Source organism: Neovison vison, chromosome 11 (assembly GCF_020171115.1).
Source record: "Neovison vison isolate M4711 chromosome 11, ASM_NN_V1, whole genome shotgun sequence".
NCBI lineage: Eukaryota > Metazoa > Chordata > Mammalia > Carnivora > Mustelidae > Neogale > Neogale vison.
The window spans coordinates 116834935-116855161 of NC_058101.1; the positions used below are offsets into that span (position 1 = coordinate 116834935).

The window sequence follows — 20227 nt, forward strand, 5'->3', positions numbered from 1 at the left end:
TATATCTCTTTTTACTTCCAGCATAATGTAGTCAATGTTATATATAACAAATAAATCTCCCTCTCTCCTTATTCACACCCTTCTTCCTCCTTCTTCTGGCCCTCCTCCTTCTCTTCCTTTCCCCTCTCTTCTTCCCTTTTCTCTGCTCCTCTTTTGCAATACCTTTTTGGCTGACAGGAATGAAAGAACAAGTATCATCTGAATTATTAATCTTTGTTGAAAAAATTACATTAGATATATGAAGACTCTCTCCCAGGTTACGAGACATAATTGATTAGTCTTTAGTTCTGTAGCACTGATGGTTATTTAATGGGCTTCACTTCGCAAAAGTATGAGAAGTAATATAATCTACATAATGTTCATCCCCACTTTTAAGAAGTTAAATAAATTATTCCATTATCTCCTTAAAAAAAAAACCCACTCTACAGAATTTTACATATGAATCACAAATCACAAATGTGTAAAGGTATATAATTTCAATGGATGGTTTAAATAACACAAAGAACTCAAATATACTGCAGTTAATGGTTTAGGCTGTTCACCTCTTGCTATCATTAGGACAGATTCTGAATTGCCGAGGTGAAAAAGAAGTCTTCACTTTGCTTTCTTTTATTCTTCTTCATATGAATTGTTTGTTTAATTTTAGAAACTATTTATTCTATATCCGAACTTCCACCTGGACAAGAAAGTGACATTATCAACTAATTTGAGTATGATTCAGTTAGATGAAAAGGAGGTGGGTAGTCCAAATCAGTAAAAATACAGAAACCAGAATAAGGACAGCCTTTAAAGAATTTAGCATAGCTACAAACTACTGAGCTGGTGAAAAGGGCATAAGTAAAAATTGCATAGGGGCCAAGTTACACAAAGCCATGAATATCAAGTGAAGTTGTTGGTATTTCATCCACTTGGACCAAAGTTCTTAATTCATAAACAAAAGTTAAATTTCCACAGTAACGAATCTTGAATAATATACAGTTGACCCTTGAATAACACAGGTTTGAACTGTGGCAGGGGCACTTATATGCAGATTTTTACCAATAAATGCAGTACAGTTCTGGAAATGTAATTTCTCTTCCTTGTGATTTTCATAACATTTTATTTTCTCTGGCTTACTTTCTTGTAAAAATACAGTGTATAATACATATAATATAAAAATAAGTGTTAACTGACTGTTTATATTATCAGTAAGGCTTCTAGTCATGTGTATGCTATTAGTAGTTAAGTTTCAGGGGAGGTAAATATTATAATCAGATTTTCAATTTCAGTGGCCCTAATCTCCGTGTTGTTTAAGGATCAACTGTATATGGCTAGTCCATTGAGTAAAATAAAAGGCTCTAGAAACACATAATCAAGTAAGTCAGGATATATAGCAACATTCTGTGCTTTTGACCAAATATGACAAGTTACTGTAACGGCCCAATATTCCCATAAGAGGACCAGGCATTTTAATAGGGAAGAGGTAGGAAACAACAACAGCAATATCAAACTTCTCTTAATCTCCTCTAGGTCTCTCCCTAAAGGATTAATTACGTGAAAGGATCTAACTTTTCCTAGTTTACCACCAACTCTTTCAGTTCTGAAGCATCACTTTCTTTGTTACAACATTAGCTTCAAGCCCCATTAGCCTTCCTGGATGAATGGAAGTCATGGCTACATTTTACATCACTGGAACTGCCATAAATTATGTACATCTAAATAAGATACAAGCAGATTCCAGGGTGAAATGAAGACTCCCAGTCTACAAAATCTTGAGATAACCACTACTATCTCAAATTTTCCTTTAGATATTCACTGGGACACCATTTCTGAAAGGCTGCTGATCTCTGCACAGAGAAAGTATCACTCTGAGTGTGACTGGTTAATAGTCAAGTCTTTTGACGTGAGGAATAATCTGTACAGAGGTGTGAATAATTTTTCATCCTTTGATAGGGTATTTCTCAAACAGTATGTTTAAATGTAAGTTTTTAATAATGAACTTTAAACATATATATGGATATATATTTTTTTCTTAGATTATCAGTGCTACATTTGTGATAGCATAAAATAAAGCATGAACACATTAGTATCAGAAAATGTCATGAGTAATACTGACCCAATCTGCTGTCATAAACCATGACATCACAATAAGGGCAGCTTTGTCATTTACTATGGGGGAGCACAAATATTAGCCAACAGAAGCAAAAATTAGTGTCCTTATTAAATAATGGATGATAAAGATGTTAAAGGAATTTGATAGATGTGACTTTTTTGATAAGCTGGCAAAAACCTAAAATAGCTATGAGGAAAAAAAATGCCAGCTTTGTAAAATTCCTTTAGAGGTAGCCCAGGGTCAATGTTTCAAACGGCTACACTTTAGCTTCACCCTCACTTATCTTCCCCTTTCTTTGTCATGCTGAAAAAGAACAAATGGCAGCTAGACACTATTAGAGCATGAAGAATGCTCTCTCTGACCATAGTACTAAATTCTGTCAGAGATTGATCCTGGCTTTTAGGGATCTTTTGATTTTCTGATCAGATTTAAAAATTTATACTTGGTGGAAATCTGTCTTGTTACTAAAAATATTGCTGGTCTTCCTGACTGCTCTCATCTTTTTCTTTTTTGAGTATATAGAGGTTAATCCATAAGGCAGAGGACAGACACGAGTTCAACAGGACTGACATTTGAGTTGACCCAAAGAACTAACAAATAAAATTTTTTGTTTATTCAACAGCTGAATAGGCCAGATGTGGCTATGGCATCTATCAGAAACATATGAGAACTTTCCTTGGCTTGTCTTTTTTTTTCCATGACAGCTTAGTTCCAGATAGGTTTAATCTCCAAACACTCACCCGTCAGAGATTAAAGATTTCTTGTGTCTGCTATTAGACACAACCAGTTATTATGTTTGAGAATACAGTTACAAGGTACAAAAAAGGACCTAGATCTTCAGAGATCTCTTAAATGCATTCTCAAAATAAGTCTAATTTGAAAGCTATCTTTCTAAATGGAATGATTTTGACATAGGTCATTGCTGTGGACCTATTGTGCCCCCTCTCCTCAATTCACATATTGAACTTCTAACCCCCAATGTGATTACTTTTGGAGACAGAATCTTTCAGAGGGTAATTAAGTTCAGATGAGCTCGTGAGTGTGGAGTGAGTGCCCTCATAGATGTATAGATGTGATTAGTGCCCTGATAAGAAGAGACACCAGGTCTCTCTCTCCCCCACACCCTTTCCCTGTCCTTCTCCCCCGCCTCCCCATCCCCCCCCCCCGTTCTTCCTTTCTTCCTCTCTCACAGAACACAGCTGTCTACATGTCAGGCCAAGAGTTCTCACTAACAACTGATCATGCTAGCACCTTGATTTTGGAATTCTAGCTTTCAGAACAGTGAGAAAATTCAGTTCTGTTGTTTAAACCATCCAATCTATGGTAGTGTGCTATGGCAGCCAGACCTAATGCAATAATACAGGTGAACTGGGGAATTTGCAATATAAATAAAATTGCTTATATAAAAGAGGCCTTAAATCAAAAGAGAGCAAAATCCCAAATATTCAGTTGTCTGGGGTTTTGTTTGTGTTTTGCTTTTCTGGATTGACGAAGCAGCCAAAAGAAACTCAGATTCCAAAATCACCTTCTTAAAGGATTCCCTGGCTAAAGCAAAAAATATGAAACCCGTTTAGCACCTTGAAAACATAACTCGTACCTGACTGCCTTTATCCTATTCTTCTTTCTTCCTATGTTCCATTATTATCTTTTGTTGCTATTTTCCTAACTTACTGCCCTTTTCCTCTAGCCACAAGAAAACCCTTCAAGCTAAATTGCCTCTTAAAGTTAAAGCTCCTTGAGAATAGGTCAAGTTGCTTGTTTTAAGGGACTTAAATGATAAGCCCTGATCTCAGAATAAACTAAGAATACAGACATACCTCATTTTATTGTGCCTCGCAGATACTGTGATTTTTACAAACTGAAGGTTAGTGGCAACCCTGGGTCAAGCAAGTCTACTCGCACCATTTTTCAAAAGAATTTGCTCAACTTTGTGTCTCTGTGTCACATTTTGGTAATTCTCACAATATTTTTAACTTTTTCATTATTATTACATTTGTTATGGTGATCTGTGATCAGTCATCTTTGATGTTATTAATGTAATCATTTTTGGGCACCACAAAACATGCCCAAATAAGAAAGTGAACTTAATCTAAGGTTGTGTATGCTCTAACTATTCCAACAACTGGCCATTCCCCATCTCTCTCCTTCTCCTTGGACCTCCCCATTCCTTGAGACACAAAAATATTGAAATTAGGTGAAGTTATAATCCTACCATAGCCTCTAAATATTCGAGTGAATGGAAGTTGTGTGTTTCTCACTTTAAATCAAAAGCTACAAATGATTAAAGCTTAATGAGAAAGACATGTTGAAAGTCAAGACAGGTTAAAATCTAAACATCTTGTGCCAAACAGCTATTCAAGTTGTAAATGCAATGGAAAAAGTTCTACTCTAGTAAACAGATGAATGATAGAAAGCAACACAGTTTTATTGTTGTTACAGAGAAAGTTTTAGTGGTCTGGATAGAAGATCAAACCAGACACAACATTCCCTTAAGCCAAAGCCTGATCCAGAGCAAGGACCTAATTCTCTTTAATTCTATAAAGACTTAGAGAGATGAGGAGCTGTGGAAGAAAAGTTGGAAGCTATCAGAGGTTGGTTAATGTAAGGGAAGAAGTCATCTCCATAACAGAAGTGCAAGGCGAACCAGCAAGTATTGACACAGAAGCTACAGCAAGTTATCTGGAAGGTTTAGCTAAGATCATTAATGAAGTTGGCTGCCATGAACAAAAAACTTTCAATGTAAATGAAACAACCTTCTACTGGAAGAAGATGCCCATCTAGGACCTTCATAGGTTGACAGAAGTCCGTGTCTGGCTTCAGTGCTCCAAATGACAGGGGACTCTCCTGTTAGGGGCTAATGCAGCTGGTGACTTGAGGTAAAACCAATATTCATTTACTACCATTCTCAAAATCCGAGGGCCCTAATAATTATGCTAAATCTACTCTGCCTATATTCAATAAAGGAACAACAAAGATGACAGCACATGTTTACAACATGGCTTATTAAATATTTCAAGTCCACTGTAGAGAACTGATGCTTAGAAAAAAAGATTCCTTTCAAAATACAACTGACTGGGCAAAGAACATTCAAAATATACTGACTGGACAAAGAAACTGAAAACCTTCTGGAAAGGATTCACCATTCTAATGCTATTAAGAGCATTCATGACTCATGAGATGAGGTGAAAACATCAACATGGATAAGAGTATAGAAGGTGATTTAAATTCTCATGGGTAACTTTGAAGGGTTCAAGAATTCAGTGGAGGACAGAATGGCAGATGTGGTAGAAATAGCAAGAGAACTAAAATCAGAAATGGAACCTGAAGATGTGACTGGATTATTGCAACCTCATGATAAAACTTGAATGGATAAGGAATTGCCTCTTAAGGATTGGGGGAGGGGGAAGTAGTTTTTTTCAGATGGAATTTACTGCAGGTGAAGATTGTTAAATAACAAAAAAGGATTCAGAATGTTGCATAAACTTGGTTGATAAAGTAGCAGCAGGGTTTGAGAAACTCCAATTTTGAGAAAGTTTTGTGAAGCTCTACTATCAAACAGTATCACATGCTGCAGAGAAATCATTCATGACATGAAGAATCAGTTTGTGTGACAAAATTCACTGTTGTCTTATTTTAAGGAATTACCACAGTCACCTCAACCACCATCCTGGTTAGCAGACAGCCAGCAACATCGAGGCAAGACCTTCCAATAGCAAAAATATTTCAACTCCCTAAAAGCTCCGATGGTGCTTAGCATTTTTTAGCAATAAAGTATTTTTAAATTAAGGTATATACATTCTCTTGGACATAATACTATTACACACTTAACAGACTACAGTATAGTGTAAACTTTTATATGCACTGGGAACCAAATCCAATATAGCAATCAAAGAAAGGGTAAGAACCAAGATGCCCTTCAACGGATGAATGGATAAGGAAGATGTGGTCCATATACACTATGGAGTATTATGCCTGCATCAGAAAGGATGAATACCCAACTTTTGTAGCAACATGGATGGGACTGGAAGAGATTATGCTGAGTGAAATAAGTCAAGCAGAGAGAGTCAATTATCATATGGTTTCACTTATTTGTGGAGCATAACAAATAGCATGGAGGACAAGGGGCGTTAGAGAGGAGTAGGGAATTTGGGTAAATTGGAAGGGGAGGTGAACCATGAGAGACTATGGACTCTGAAAAACAGTCTGAGGGGTTTGAAGTGGTGGGGGGGTGGGAGGTTGGGGTACCAGGTGGTGGGTATTATAGAGGGCACGGCTTGCATGGAGCACTGGGTGTGGTGAAAAAATAATGAATACGGTTTTTCTGAAAATAAATAAATTGGAAAAAAAAGATAAATAAAATGTCATCACCTCCTGAAAAAAAAAAAAAAAGGGTAAGTTCAAGGCTTTAGGGATGGACACTGTTTTCAACAGTATTCAGAAGGAGATCCTGAAGCTGACGTCACCACAGATCTCCATGCACTTTACTTAGTAAATGGCCTTAATCCAAAATTAGGAGATACAGAATAGTCTCTAAGAGGACATTGTGAAAGAGCCTTGGAACAGAGGAGATTAAGACTCAAAATCAACAGATGTCTCATCCCACTCAAATCAGTAAGTATCCAGTAAGTATCACAGGAGGGATATATTAGAAGTATATCCTTTTGCAAATAAGTTAAAAGAATATAACAGTGTTTTAATTACTTCAGAAAGTATTTTCAAGTATATTCTTTTTTAAAGTTCTGTTATAATGATGAAAATCAAAATGATATGAAAATGAAATTAGAACTGCATGTTTTATCATCACATCTTCTTAAAATTTTTAACATACTATTATCATGTTAAAATCATGTTTTTCACACTTGATCTTAGCCAAAAGGCCAAGAAGTGATAAAATCATATTTTTCACAATCAACTATGCTTATATTGATCGATTATTTCACTATCTATATTGTGTCAAGTAAGAAAATATAATTTTCATGATGACTTAGGACGAGAGGGCAATCACCATTCTCTGAAAGTAAAGTAGATAGGTGATAAAAGATGGATGGGAAGATGGTAGGTGAGTAGACAGACAGACAACAGACAAATGGATAGTGGAATCTGTAACTGTCTTCTTTAATGATAATATCAATGTTCATTAATGTCAAATCTATCATAAGATTTCATGTTTTCCTTCAATAAATCTTTGTGCAGCTATTTATTGAGTTATCTTCATAATTTTTTTACATTTTACTTTATGACTTAGCCAGTAAAATAAACTAGTTTCACAAATATGTTATCCAGGTGCATGAATTAGTCCTTCCTTTTCTTTTCTTACAATCACTGCTTTCATTATTGCTCTATTACAGTACTAATCAGTTTTTTCAGTGAATTATCTTAACAATGTTAGTGTCTAGAATTAATGTTTGGCAGCATAAGAACAAAAATGAAGCTATAAAATAATGGGTTGCTTAGACTTTAAACGATCCTATCAAAATGTGATGATCCTTAAAATAAATGATTCCATGTATCGTCTCCCCATCTTAATACCAACAGATCACTGGTTATGTATCTTTCTCCAAAAACATTGCTGTCTACCCTGTTACCATAACTTTAACACTTTTGAAATTGTGGAAAGATTAAGTTTGGTTTCTGAAGAGAGACAAAAAAGTGCCACTACATAAGTAATAACAATGATAATGACTACAATAATAGAGTAGCTAATACTTACTGAGTTTTCTGTATCAAACACTGTAATAAGGTTCTTAAATGTGCAATTTCCTTTAATCCTCACAATAACTTTCCTGGTAAAGCTTTATTATATTTTTCTTACACAAATGTGTAGATGTAAATAGATTGTTCACATAGCTACTAAGAGGCTAATTCATGGCTTTAACAAAGTCTCTCCAATTGCAAAGTCCATGTTTTTATCTTTTGTTGATAAAAATTCAAATCACAATTATCCCAATAGAATAAAGATTAATGGACATTAAATCACAACTAGTTATTTGATTCCCAAGGATTATTTCATGTATGCTAACATAACAATTCCACTTCTGTTAATTATGTACCAAAGTGATCAGCAGTATCATATTTTTTGGATTTAAATCATGTTAGCATATTAGAAATACTATGCTGAGACATAAACAAAGAGTTCAATGGCCTCAATATTCTGATGTGTGTCACAGTACAAACTGAACAACATGAAATGATACTGCTGACCACATTATATGCATTATCCCTAACCCTCCCTACAACCAGCAAATTCGGTTTCATTATCCCCATTTTACAGAAAAGAAAGCAAAATGGATTCAGGGATATTAACCAATTTTCCAAAGACAGCCATCCAGTAAGTAAAAAGAGAAATTTTAATTTAAATGTTCTGCTTCCTCTTTATTCCTATCTCATCATACTATCTCTGTCCATGATGAATGATGATTATCATTTAAGAGATGAATATATGTATGTGTGGATATATACTTAAAAACAAATGCACATAAAAATATATACATCTTCACATATATATGTGTATGTGTGCTGAATATAAATTTTATTTCCAAATCTAACAGAATATTTTATATTTCCAAATCTAACAGAATATAAAAATGAGAACTTCTCTTCCCCTTTCTGATTTCATCTTTTCATTGTATAAATTGTATAACATTTTCCTTAATTACAAAGGCTACTATATATTTGCTAGTATGTATATAGCTTATATATATATATACACACATATATATTACATAATTTTATAGATATGTACGGTATGCCATAAGTGCCAGAGGAATCAAATTTTTATGATATAAACACACTAAGTTAGAGTCAGAAAATGTGATTATTATAAATAAATCTGATTCTAACTGTTCATATGACCTTAGGTCTCAATTTCTTCATTGAATGCACTGAAAACTAAAATGTAGATGACTTCTAATTTCCTTCTAGCTGTAAGCTGGTATTCTGGCTCCTTTGTTTTGTTTCAAAATACCTCTGGTATTCAAAAATGTGTCTTGCATTCACAATAGTCACATCGTTGCTAAGCTAATTGTGTTTTCTAGCTTGATCCATACTTAGTTTTCTGCTGAAGATTTATAGCAACAAATTTATTATTATCTGTATTTTATTTGGGATGTCATCTGTTAGAATTTCCTTAAAAGGAAACCCAAATTAAGTTTTAGAAAAGGACATTTTTGTTTATTTACAATCAATAATGCCACTAATAAAGGCACGCCATCTCATTTTATATAACTGACAGTGCTAATATACGTAAGTAAAAATATAATCCTGTTTGTAAGGACTGCTGTAAATTTTTGGTTATGAGTTTAATCTGAGTTAGTCTTGATCTCTGTCAAGTGTATCTTAAATGTAAGTGAAAATGCGATTTTCTATTAATCTATGACATCATGGATATTGAAGTGTTTATTCTTTCTTTGGTTTTGTATTTTGACTTAAGTTGGAAACCTTATAACCCATTTAAATTGAACAAAGCACTTAAAACTAAACAGATTAACAAATATTAACATAACCCTTGTATTTGACTAGTGGTATAGCTCCTAATATCTTACAAAACATGTATAGATTAAAAATAAAAATCTATGCTTTTTAAAAGACGGTATCAAGAGGGAATATTTTATATATACAATGAGTCTCCATCACTCACTGTCTAGGAGTCCAGGAGAAATATTTCATGTCGACTGAAATTTTAAGGAGCATTACCTACGGAAGCCATATACTACACAGTTTAGGTGAAAAACAGTTAACAACTTAAAATATTGCCATATCAATGATATACATAAATCAGTACAAAACAGTTAATTTGCCATTGCTCAATGTTCCCCACCCTTTCACCAAGATTCAGACATAATTACAAGCCAAAGGAGTAATTTTTACTGGCCTAGTGGTAAATTAGAAGACTAGTGCAATCTTATTTTTCCATTATGCTTTTATTCAAGTGATAAACATTCTACATAATATGCCAACAGAAGGAGCAGTATATTGGTGTTAATTTGATTAATGTCTTCCTCAATGAATAACTATCACAGGATATAAATTTTTAGAGGTGAGATCCCTCCACAAATAAAGCTTTTCTAGGAGAAACACAGTTTCTGTTTCCTTTATCTTATATTTCCATTTCTCTAAGAAGTAAACTAATTTAGAATTGAGTGCCTCAATATTAATATTAAATATTAATATAATTTTTAAATCTCCACTAAGTTATTACTAAGTGAGCACAGGCCTACAAAAGTTGGCAGAAAATTATCTGACAAAAGTTTTAAGTAAATTTGGATTTCTCCTGTTCTTTATGAATATAAACTTGCCACTTTCCTTCCCTCTTTGTAATAATGAACCTGCAGTTAGTGAAGTTGAGTAAGGCACACTACTGTTTGCTTGTTCAGACATTTTGTTGTAGTTGTTGTTCGGACATTTTTAATGCTGTTTTGTTTTATTTTATTTTATCTTATTTTAAAGATTTTATTTATTTATTTGACAGACAGAGATCACAAATAGGCAAAGAGAAAGGAGGAAGCAGGCTCCCCGCTGAGCAGAGAGCCTGATGTGGGGCTTGATCCCAGGACCCTGGGAACATGACCTCAGCTGAAGGCAGAGGTTTAACCCACTGAGCCACCCAGGTGCCCCAATGCTGTTTTATTTTAGATTCAAATGTCAAAAATTACTTTTGCGTCTAGTGAAAGAACAAAATGAAAACCAACAAGAGGAAGAAATGAGAACGCTCCTGATCCAGACGTGAGACTACTAGAGCACTATTCACAGTCACACAGAGGCCACCATTAACCACGTGGGTGTCTGATAAGGGACCAAGAACAAAAGAAGGAAGCAGGAGTTGGGAGGTTTCAATGAAAAAGATAATCTAGTGGACTGGATTCCTTCAAAATACAACTTTGGGGGTGCCCGGGTGGCTCAGTTTGTTAAGCGACTGCCTTCAGCTCAGGTCATGATCCCAGGGTCCTGGGATCAAGCCCCACATCAGGCTCCCAGCTCAGCGGGGAGTCTGCTTCTCCCTCTACCACTCTCCTGCTGGTATTCCCTCTCTCTCTCTGTCAAATAAATAAAATCTTAAAAAAAAAAAAAAGAAAAAAGAAAACTTTCCCTTTCCCTTTAAAAAAAACCACAACTTTGATGATAGTACTCCCTTGTACAGAAAAATCTTAATCAAATCCTCAAGTGCACAAGAAATAAAGCCTAAACCCCCTAGGCCAGAATATAAGCTTCCTCCAATCAAGTGCCACGAGCTCATCTCCCATCCTCCTTACACATCACAGCAGATGACCTGCTGCACCTCTTTCATGAATCTGCTCCTTCTCCCAAACTATTCTCTTGCCTTTAATATGGTGCTTCTTTTCCTCTCCTCTCACCCCCACATTCTCCTCCTTATCCATTAATACTGAAGTCAAATATTGTGTTTTTGAACTTCTTTTATTTGGCTGGGTTTTCATAGTTGCCATGGTTTATAATGGAGTCACAACACATTCTGAAGACTTAGAGATTGTATGTTCTAGTGGGGGTGTGAGCCTGGTAAATATCGTGTCCACATTTCCCAGTGTCTAAGTATACCTAGACACAGGAAATGGTTACAAATCCAGCTTGCAAGTAAAAACAGAGAAGTGTAGAATTATTTAAGTGTGAGAAGCTAGTAGTAAATTATTTTACCATTGTCTTGTTTAACCATCTACAATAATATTTTCATATAAAAATCAAATGTCAAACTTACTTTTGCTTAATTTCTAAGAGCAAAATACAAATGAAGAACAGAAAGGTATAAGAAAGCTCATGCATGATCTGAAATCCCTAGAGAACAATTAAGTCTAGTAAGAACAACCTTACAGATAAAAAAGATAAATAAAACTCAAAAAAGAAAACATGAGACAAATAATAGACTAAGAAGCTGAGCTGCGAGTGAGGAGTTGTAAATTCAAGTAATATAAACCTTTGTAATTACTGAAATACCAAAAACCTGAAAATAGTTATAATCCTAAAGAAGAGACAATAAAATAGTTCCCCATAAATGGCTACTGACCTATAATTTTACCTAATTCTCTTGACATTGCTTCTCGGCCTTTTGGCTAAGATCAAGTGTAGTACCTAATTCTCCTGACAGACAATTTGCCAGTATATATGAAAGAATCAAAATATGAAGACTCTTTCATTCCCAAATTCCATTATCTGCCCTCTCCCATAAAATTAGAGCGCATCTTTAAGTAAAAGGGCACAAATTAAGACATTATAAAAAGAAATTATAGAAAACTGTCAGAAGTCTAGCATTAAGCAAATGTCCCAGGAAATTACTGTGTTTTATCTTTGAGACTCTAAGCATTACGATGAGAGCCTGGTTCTGGATATCAGGGCACCTAACTTTCTATGTAGCCCACAATTTCTTTCATTAGCTTTAACATATTCAGTAATATTTTAATAAATTATTCAACAAAACTTACTGTGTATACTGTGTAAGACACAATGCTAAGATTTGGTACTATTATTATTATCATTCCACAGAGAAGAACATGTCAAAATTTTTAATGCCTTTGTGTTAATCTGAACATAGTTTTGACATCATGGATCTCAGAAAAGGTTCTGGGGGATATTTAAGAATCCACTGACCTTAAGAATTATTTGTCTAAGAAGGTAATAATGGGGGGAGACCTGGTGGCTCAATCAGTTAAGCGTCCAACTCTTGGTTTCTGCCCAGGTCATGATATCAGGTCCTGACATCAAGCCCTGCATTGGGCTCTGCACTCAGCTGAGAATCTGCTTGAGGACTCACTCTCTCTCACCTTCTGCCTCTCCCCCTGATTTCCTCTCTAAAATAAATAGAGAAATCTTAAAAAAAAAAAAAAAAAGAAGGTAATATGGTCATGTCATCTCCTTGGTACATGAGCCAATGATGAGCAATTTCACCCCTACTGCCAGGGCCTACAGAATTTATCAAGGGATTACATGTTTAAGAGAGAGCGAGGAGAAAAGGGCAACAAGTTTTTAACCTTTGGCAAATCAAAGAATGGATTAGTACTTGCTGAGATGAATAGGCGAATTTTGGGGGGCTAAGGAGATTTGTTTAAGACATATTTCAGCAGTCTAATAAATATCCAAGAGAAGATCTCGGGTAGATAATTAACCTATGTGCCTGGAGTAGAGGACAGATTTATGTGCTAGAGGTAGAAACCTGGGGTTTTTATCAAGCTAGGTGATTGGATGAAATAATCAAAAGGCACAGGTATAAGCAAAAGTTTTTACAAGTCTGGAAATTGAGCCTAAGAACAGGCCAAATATTTAAATAATATGGAAATGAGAAGTACCCAGCAGAGAAGACTTCAAGGTAAACAGAAAAACAGACAAAAGAAACTACTTTCCTGGAAATCAAATGAAAAATTCAAGGAAAAAGAAGCAAGAACTCACATTTACTGAATGCTATTTTAATATTGATATTATTTGTCATTAGAAATATGATTTAGACATATATTATGCTCATTTTACTGAATAACACAAAATTACACTGTGCTTAAGTAACTAGTTAAGTTCACTGAGTCTGTATCAGAAGTGGGTTTCAAAAACAGCTGGATGATTTCAGAATCTGAGCATTCAACCCTAGACAGAAAACACTATGGGAGACTGTGCAGAATAAAAGCTAAGCCTCTCTCTCATTTATTAAAACCAAAACCATAATTTTCATAACAATCTCTGATTAAGACCTTATTATATTTAATAGTAAGATTCCTAACATAAATATTGTATCATTATTTTAAGAGTTTAATGCCACAAACACTGGATAATCACACTATTGTGTAACAATTCAAATAGTATTCATTCATTTCTTTATTTTTTAAAGATTTTATTTATTTATTTGTCAGAGAGGCAGAAAGCACAAGCTGGGGAGCAACAGACAGAGGGAGAACCAGAATCCCCACTGAGCAAGAAGCCTGATGTGGGGCTTGACCCAGGACCCTGAGATCATGTCCTGAGCCAAAGGCAGAGGCTTAACCGAGCCACCCTGGCATGCCTCATTCATTTCTTTAAAATACAATTTTTCAGGACATATTATGTGCCAGAACAAATTTATTCTCTAGTAATATCCACAGTTGCCAGACTCCCAGCGAGCTCTGGGGGTTTCAGAATGAGAAAAGTGAACTGACATGCAGAAGAATCATCAAGGATGCGAAGGGGTCCAGCATTAGTGTTCATGGGCATAGGGTCAGCAGAGGGTCTTCTGGGAAACCACATATGTCCAGCTTCCCGAAGCTGGTAGTAGGATTCATAACATTCAGATTTTAGGGGGAGGAGAAGGGATTCATAAAAGCTTTCCTTGAGGTAAAAGCAAATGCTCTTTATTTCAATTAAATCATCAGGGCTGAGACAGGGCACCCACTGACAAAACAGCATTACCTAAACTAACCTGGAAGATGGGTAAAGACTGAGTAAATATGGGTACTCCGCTAATAAAAAGCAACAAACCACTATCATTCTAACTCTGGCATACTCTCTGGGTACAGAAAGAAGCATTTCTTAATTTCCATCTTCACCCAATTATCACTAACCTGGTGGGGGATTTAAAAACCTCAAAGAGGGGTACCTGGGTGGCTCAGTGGTTAAGCATGTGACTCTTGGTTTCAGCTCACTTCATGAGCTCTGGGTGGTGGGACTGCATCACAGGTCCATCTCCAAGCTCAGCGTGGAATAAGCCTGACCACGCTCTCCCCACTCCTTCCTCTCCCCCCATTCATGCACGTTCTCTCTCTCTCTAAAATAAATAAATCCATCTTTGGAGAAATAAAAATAAGAACCTCAAACACCATATCAGTGAGTAGGAAACTGACACAGGATTTTATTGCTTTTTTGCTTACTTATTTACTTATTTATTTTTGAGAGGAGAGGAGCAGAGAGAAAATTTCAAGCAGGCTCCATACCCAGCATGGAGACCATCAGGGGGCTCAGTCTCAAACCCTGAGATCATAACCTGAGCCAAAATGAAGAGTCAGGATGCTTAACTGACTGGGCCACCAGGTACCCCCCCACTACTTTATTACTTTATTATTTCTTGAGCTATCAGTAAGAGGAGATCTTCCCCCACACTAAGACTCTCCACTGTAGCCATTCCTGTAAAAGCCAGGCACTTGTGGAGTTTTCCTAGAGATGGAGAGAATGCATTCTAAAGATGAGTCTTGTGGCTTTGTTTTTATGCATCCTTTTCAACCATATTAATCCCTTTACAGAGTTAGTCAGAACAGTAACTTTAATTTCAATAACAGCTGAAATTTCAAGTGAAATATGACTTTTCTTCCCAAACTGAGGTGTTAGCAAACAGCTGTTTTTATGTCATAGTGACAGGACTCTGTCACCACTGAGTTTAAGGTCCTGTCATCAGATTTACCTATGTGAACAGAGAGGTAAGTTAACTTGAAAGGTTCCTGAAATGAAGGGTTTAGTTTGTTATTTGTTTGTTTTTATAAAATTCATCAAATGACTCGCTAACATCAAGTCATACAGCAATTACTCGAGAGCGGCAATGCAGAGACTCACGATCTTACTTTTTTGGGCAATAATGCTTTGCCCATGACTTTCTTATGCTCTCCAGCTAGTTATATCTACTCATTTAGACATCTCAGATTCTTATCATTGCATTCCATTTTGTTTCTAGGTTTGTGTGTTTACTTCACTGTAGAGTAGATAGAGATATTCGAGTGAATTCAGATAATAAAGTGCGTACATTCTAGGAAATCATTACTTCCCTTGGGCTATGAAAAGATCTAAAAAGAAACAAACCATTCTCATCTCTGTACGCTGAAACTCCTGTGAAATTAAAAACAAAGCATTAATTTTATCCTTTAAAAAAGAAATTCAGTGTTTAACCTGAGAAAAATCAGCTCCAAGGGTTCTTTCTTTCAGCATCACATTTCTTTATGTCAATCCTCCATCCATTACTCCCTCACAAAATTTAAGCTATTAAAATGTGAGCATTTAGGAAATCCTTCTTCCTTTAAACTAGCATTACAGAAATAAAATTCATGGTCCATAAATGTAATTCCTTAAAATTAAAACAAATTCCATGAGTTCTATTTTTTTAATTACTACTTAAAATTTTCTCTCAAAATTTTCTTTTTTTCTAGAAAAGATCATTTCCTTGAACAATTTACTTAACATAAATTTAGATTTATGCATGTAATAATGCATGAAAAATATTATTTCCATTTCTAATGTTTTATAATGTTCACGTGGACTTCCACTATCGGTGATGAAACTTGTTTTCATTATCACAGAGGTATTAAAAATATCTCCAAATCCTTTACAAGCTCAGGCAATACTGAAAATGTTGTCATAATAAAATTCCCTAAAACCAATGTGTCAAGTACAAAAGATTACCTTGCTATTCATTAGTCAGTAATTACACACAAACACACACACACACACATTTATTATAGGGATAATTAAATCCTTTGAGAAAAAAAATGGGGTGCAAATACATAAACACAGGAACCACATACTTACTGAAAAAAAAAAAAAACTTGAAAAAAAGTTGGCTGCATGGCTTTCACACTTGGTGAATTTTGCCATACTTCTGAAGAATGACATTCCTGAAAAGGAACCAGTACAGGCTGTTAAAATATTTAAATATTCAAATCCCTATGAAGCAGTAAGATCTGTCAATAAAATTGGAATTAGCTATGTGATGTATTTTAATTTACATATGCTTTTAGAGTACTGAGATAATGTGGATTGATTTCCTTTTTGATGAATTTCACTCAGAGTTAGTACTAGAGGTCTGAATGCATACAGACTGCACTCACAAAGGCAGAAATCTCCTTGAAAATGAATTCTGACACTGTCACAAGTGATTTTTTAGCTCCTTCTTACACTTTTCATCTTTCTCTATGGTTGGGATCATTTTTTCCCCTAGTGAGAATACATCAGAAATAGAAATTCAAATGTTAGATATAACTTGATATGTAAATACTCATTTTCACAATTTATCAGAAATTCATTCAATGTATAAAATGAGTCCACATTGTAACTGCAATCTCATTAATTTTTACAAATAAGAAAGTACGAATTGAAACCCTCTTCAGAAGTACACCAGGTAAAAAGTACAATTCAGTAACTACCACCAGTATTTACATTTTTCCTAAATTCTTGAGCACTGGTACTGTCTGGAAGACATCTGGCACAAATATCGCATCCACCTTCCTGCCTTACGGATATCTCATTTGATTTTCCAGACTTGGTCCATAAAGACTGGAGATTTCTCTAATTCTTCCCATCCCTGGACATTAGAATTGACCATTCCATCTTTATGCTTTCACAGAATGTTGTTTGGCTTTTATTTAATGAATGATTCATTCTCCTTTCTTACCTATTGGGTCATTTTAAGAATTATGTATGAAAGTACAGATATTTGCTAAACACATACTGTCTGTTAAAATGATGTGAAATATTAAGCAATAATTCTAGCATAGTAAAGTTTATTACCTCCAACTCCTATGACCTTCATCCCAACTAAAGAATTAAAAATTGAATATTAATTCACAAACCATTCAAATCACACATTTGCCAAACATAAGCATAATCACATTGCTTAAATTTTAACAAGTCACATAATCTGCATGAACATAAACATGCTGATGTTATTTTTGTTGTAGGAATAATTTTCACCCTAAAGTTTTTTGAGTTGTAAGTCACTCATATGCTTATGTCATTTAAAATATAGTCTGACATAATTCCTTTCTCTTAAATCAAGTCACCAAGAGCAGTTTGACACCATTTACGCAGTCTTCTGACAGTATTTTCCAAATCCCAGGTGTTACTTCAAACTCTGTTTATAAACACTGTTTTACAACCTTGGGAATAAAAGAAGTAAGATATAATTGCATCGTATTTTCCTGAATTATAAGTATACATACTCTTACTCCCTTTAATTATATTCTATATGTAGTTATAAAGATTACATGGGAAAACTCACTTTTTATGTTTATAGTTAGTTTACTAATGCAAATGCTTATCTTCTGATGGATTGCCAACAGACCTGTGCCATTAAAACAGCTCTTCATGTAAACCAATGATCTTTTGTCCTTACTGGTAATGTGCTTCTATCTTTCTTCATCAACACTTTATTCTACCCATAATTGCTCCAAAAGTGAACACTAAACAAATAATTTTAAAGTAATATTTTCTTTTTGTTAATAGACTTTTTTATAACAGTTTTAAACTTACAGAAAAATAAGCAGATAGTACAGAGTTCCTATATCCCCCTATACAAAATGGATACTATCACTAACATGTTATAATAGTACAGTACATTTGTTACAAAATGAAATAATATGGTTACATTATAAACTGAATAATACAGTTTATGCAGATTCCCTTAGTTTTTACCTAATGGCCTTTTTCTGTCCCAAGATACTACATTACATTTAGCTGTCATGTTTCATACGGCTACTCTTATCTTTGACAATATTGCAGAACTCCCTGTTTTGACGACCTTGCCAATTTTGAAGACTACTGTTCAGGTGTACTATAGAAGTCTCCTTCACTGAAATTTCTCTGAAATTTTTGCCATGATTAGCTTGGGGTTATGGCTTTCCAGGGAAGATTGTGAGGGTAAAGTACCATGCTCACAACATCATATCAACCGTACAGTGTTGTTTGTTTGTTTGTGTCCACACTTACCATCCTGTGCTTTTTGGAAAAAAGGCAATATTCAGAGCCCACACTTAAGGGAAGGAAAGTTATGCTCCCCTCCTTTTAGATAGAGTATCTATATAATTATTTGGATAAAATGGTAATTTTTAATAAAGACATTTACTTCCAATAAAAGAAAACAAGAATTTACAGTCAACTTAATCGTGAATGTTGATTTATTCCATACCACTAACTCTATTTTCAATGTGACTTTTACTTCTCTAAAGCAACTGAGTAAATGAGCATGAGTACACTATTTTTCTTCATCCAAAAGCACTCTGAAAAAATGATAATTCTCTAGCAAGTATCTAATAAATGAAATTTGCTTTGTAACAAACATGCATGGTGAAAGAGAAGCATATATATAGTTATAATTTGTTTTCCTCATAAAATATATTTGAAATGCCTCAGGATCTATCACTATTCTCAGAGACTTCCAATCAACACTCTATGGGTCACTGAATGTATGGTCATCTTTTTATAAGGATGATATTTTTAAGGCTAAATCTTTTTTATCATTATGTTTTCATAATGAGTTTACATGTTCATTTATTATTTAATCCTTTCTTTCTTTCTCCCCTGCTTCTCCCCCCTGACTCTAAGATAAAACACACACACACACATACACACACACACACACTCACTCAACTATTCCTATTGTAACAAAAAAGCACAGAGCAAGCCTATGGGAATAGGGTATATGCCTTTCTTTTCTTTAGTACAGCTTATAAGTAGATTTTAAAACTATTCATTGAACTCAATGTACAAAACAAAATATTGACTTACAATAGAGACCAGAGTTCAGTTTGACTTGTTTTAGTTACACACAAATTAACTTCACTGTAAATGTTTCTAAAAGATATTTACCTAGTTTTTAAAAAATTTTCCATAGCCACAGAATTTTGAATGTATAATTTTTGTTATTAATTATCAATCTGTCATGAAATAAGCAGTTTTCTGACAGCTTTAATATTAGGAGAACACTTTAAATCACATTTAGCATCTGTCTAATTTTGGAAACACTAAGCTAAACAGCACCTACCATAGACTGAGCAGCATTACCATGCAGAAATCCAAGTCTGTACTTATTATTAATAAGCAATCAAATACATGAGAATAAATTCAAAGGCTTAAGGTAAGACCATCTAAGTGTGTAAAAGACAATCAAGGTAAACAAGAAGCATCTCCTGAAGTAAATAATATGAGGTATGTGTCATAAAGTATTTCCCCTAGGAGAAGGCATTCTCTGGCTGCAGACTTGGTTCACTATTACCAATGTGCTTCATGTAAGGCATCACTTTGCCATTCTGATTTTCACATTTTTTTTACTTAATTTTTTATTACATGAAAAATAAATATATTTTCCCATAAAATTCTGTTACTAAATGTATCAAAGAATTTTGTCGTTTTTGTTGGAAAGAGAGAAAGACATGGGTCAGAAAAAGAGTAATGAAGACAGAGGGGGGAAAAAAGGAC

The 20227-nt window shown here is 34.6% G+C and overlaps 1 protein-coding gene and 1 pseudogene across 2 annotated transcripts in view; one reads left to right on the forward strand and one right to left on the reverse strand.

Annotated features, from left to right (window-relative positions):
- The window catches only part of CCSER1 (coiled-coil serine rich protein 1), a 1235477-nt gene that overhangs the window by 1102242 nt on the left and 113008 nt on the right, over window positions 1–20227 (reverse strand). The window lies entirely within an intron of this gene.
- On the forward strand, window positions 12131–12231 carry LOC122890586 (annotated as a pseudogene).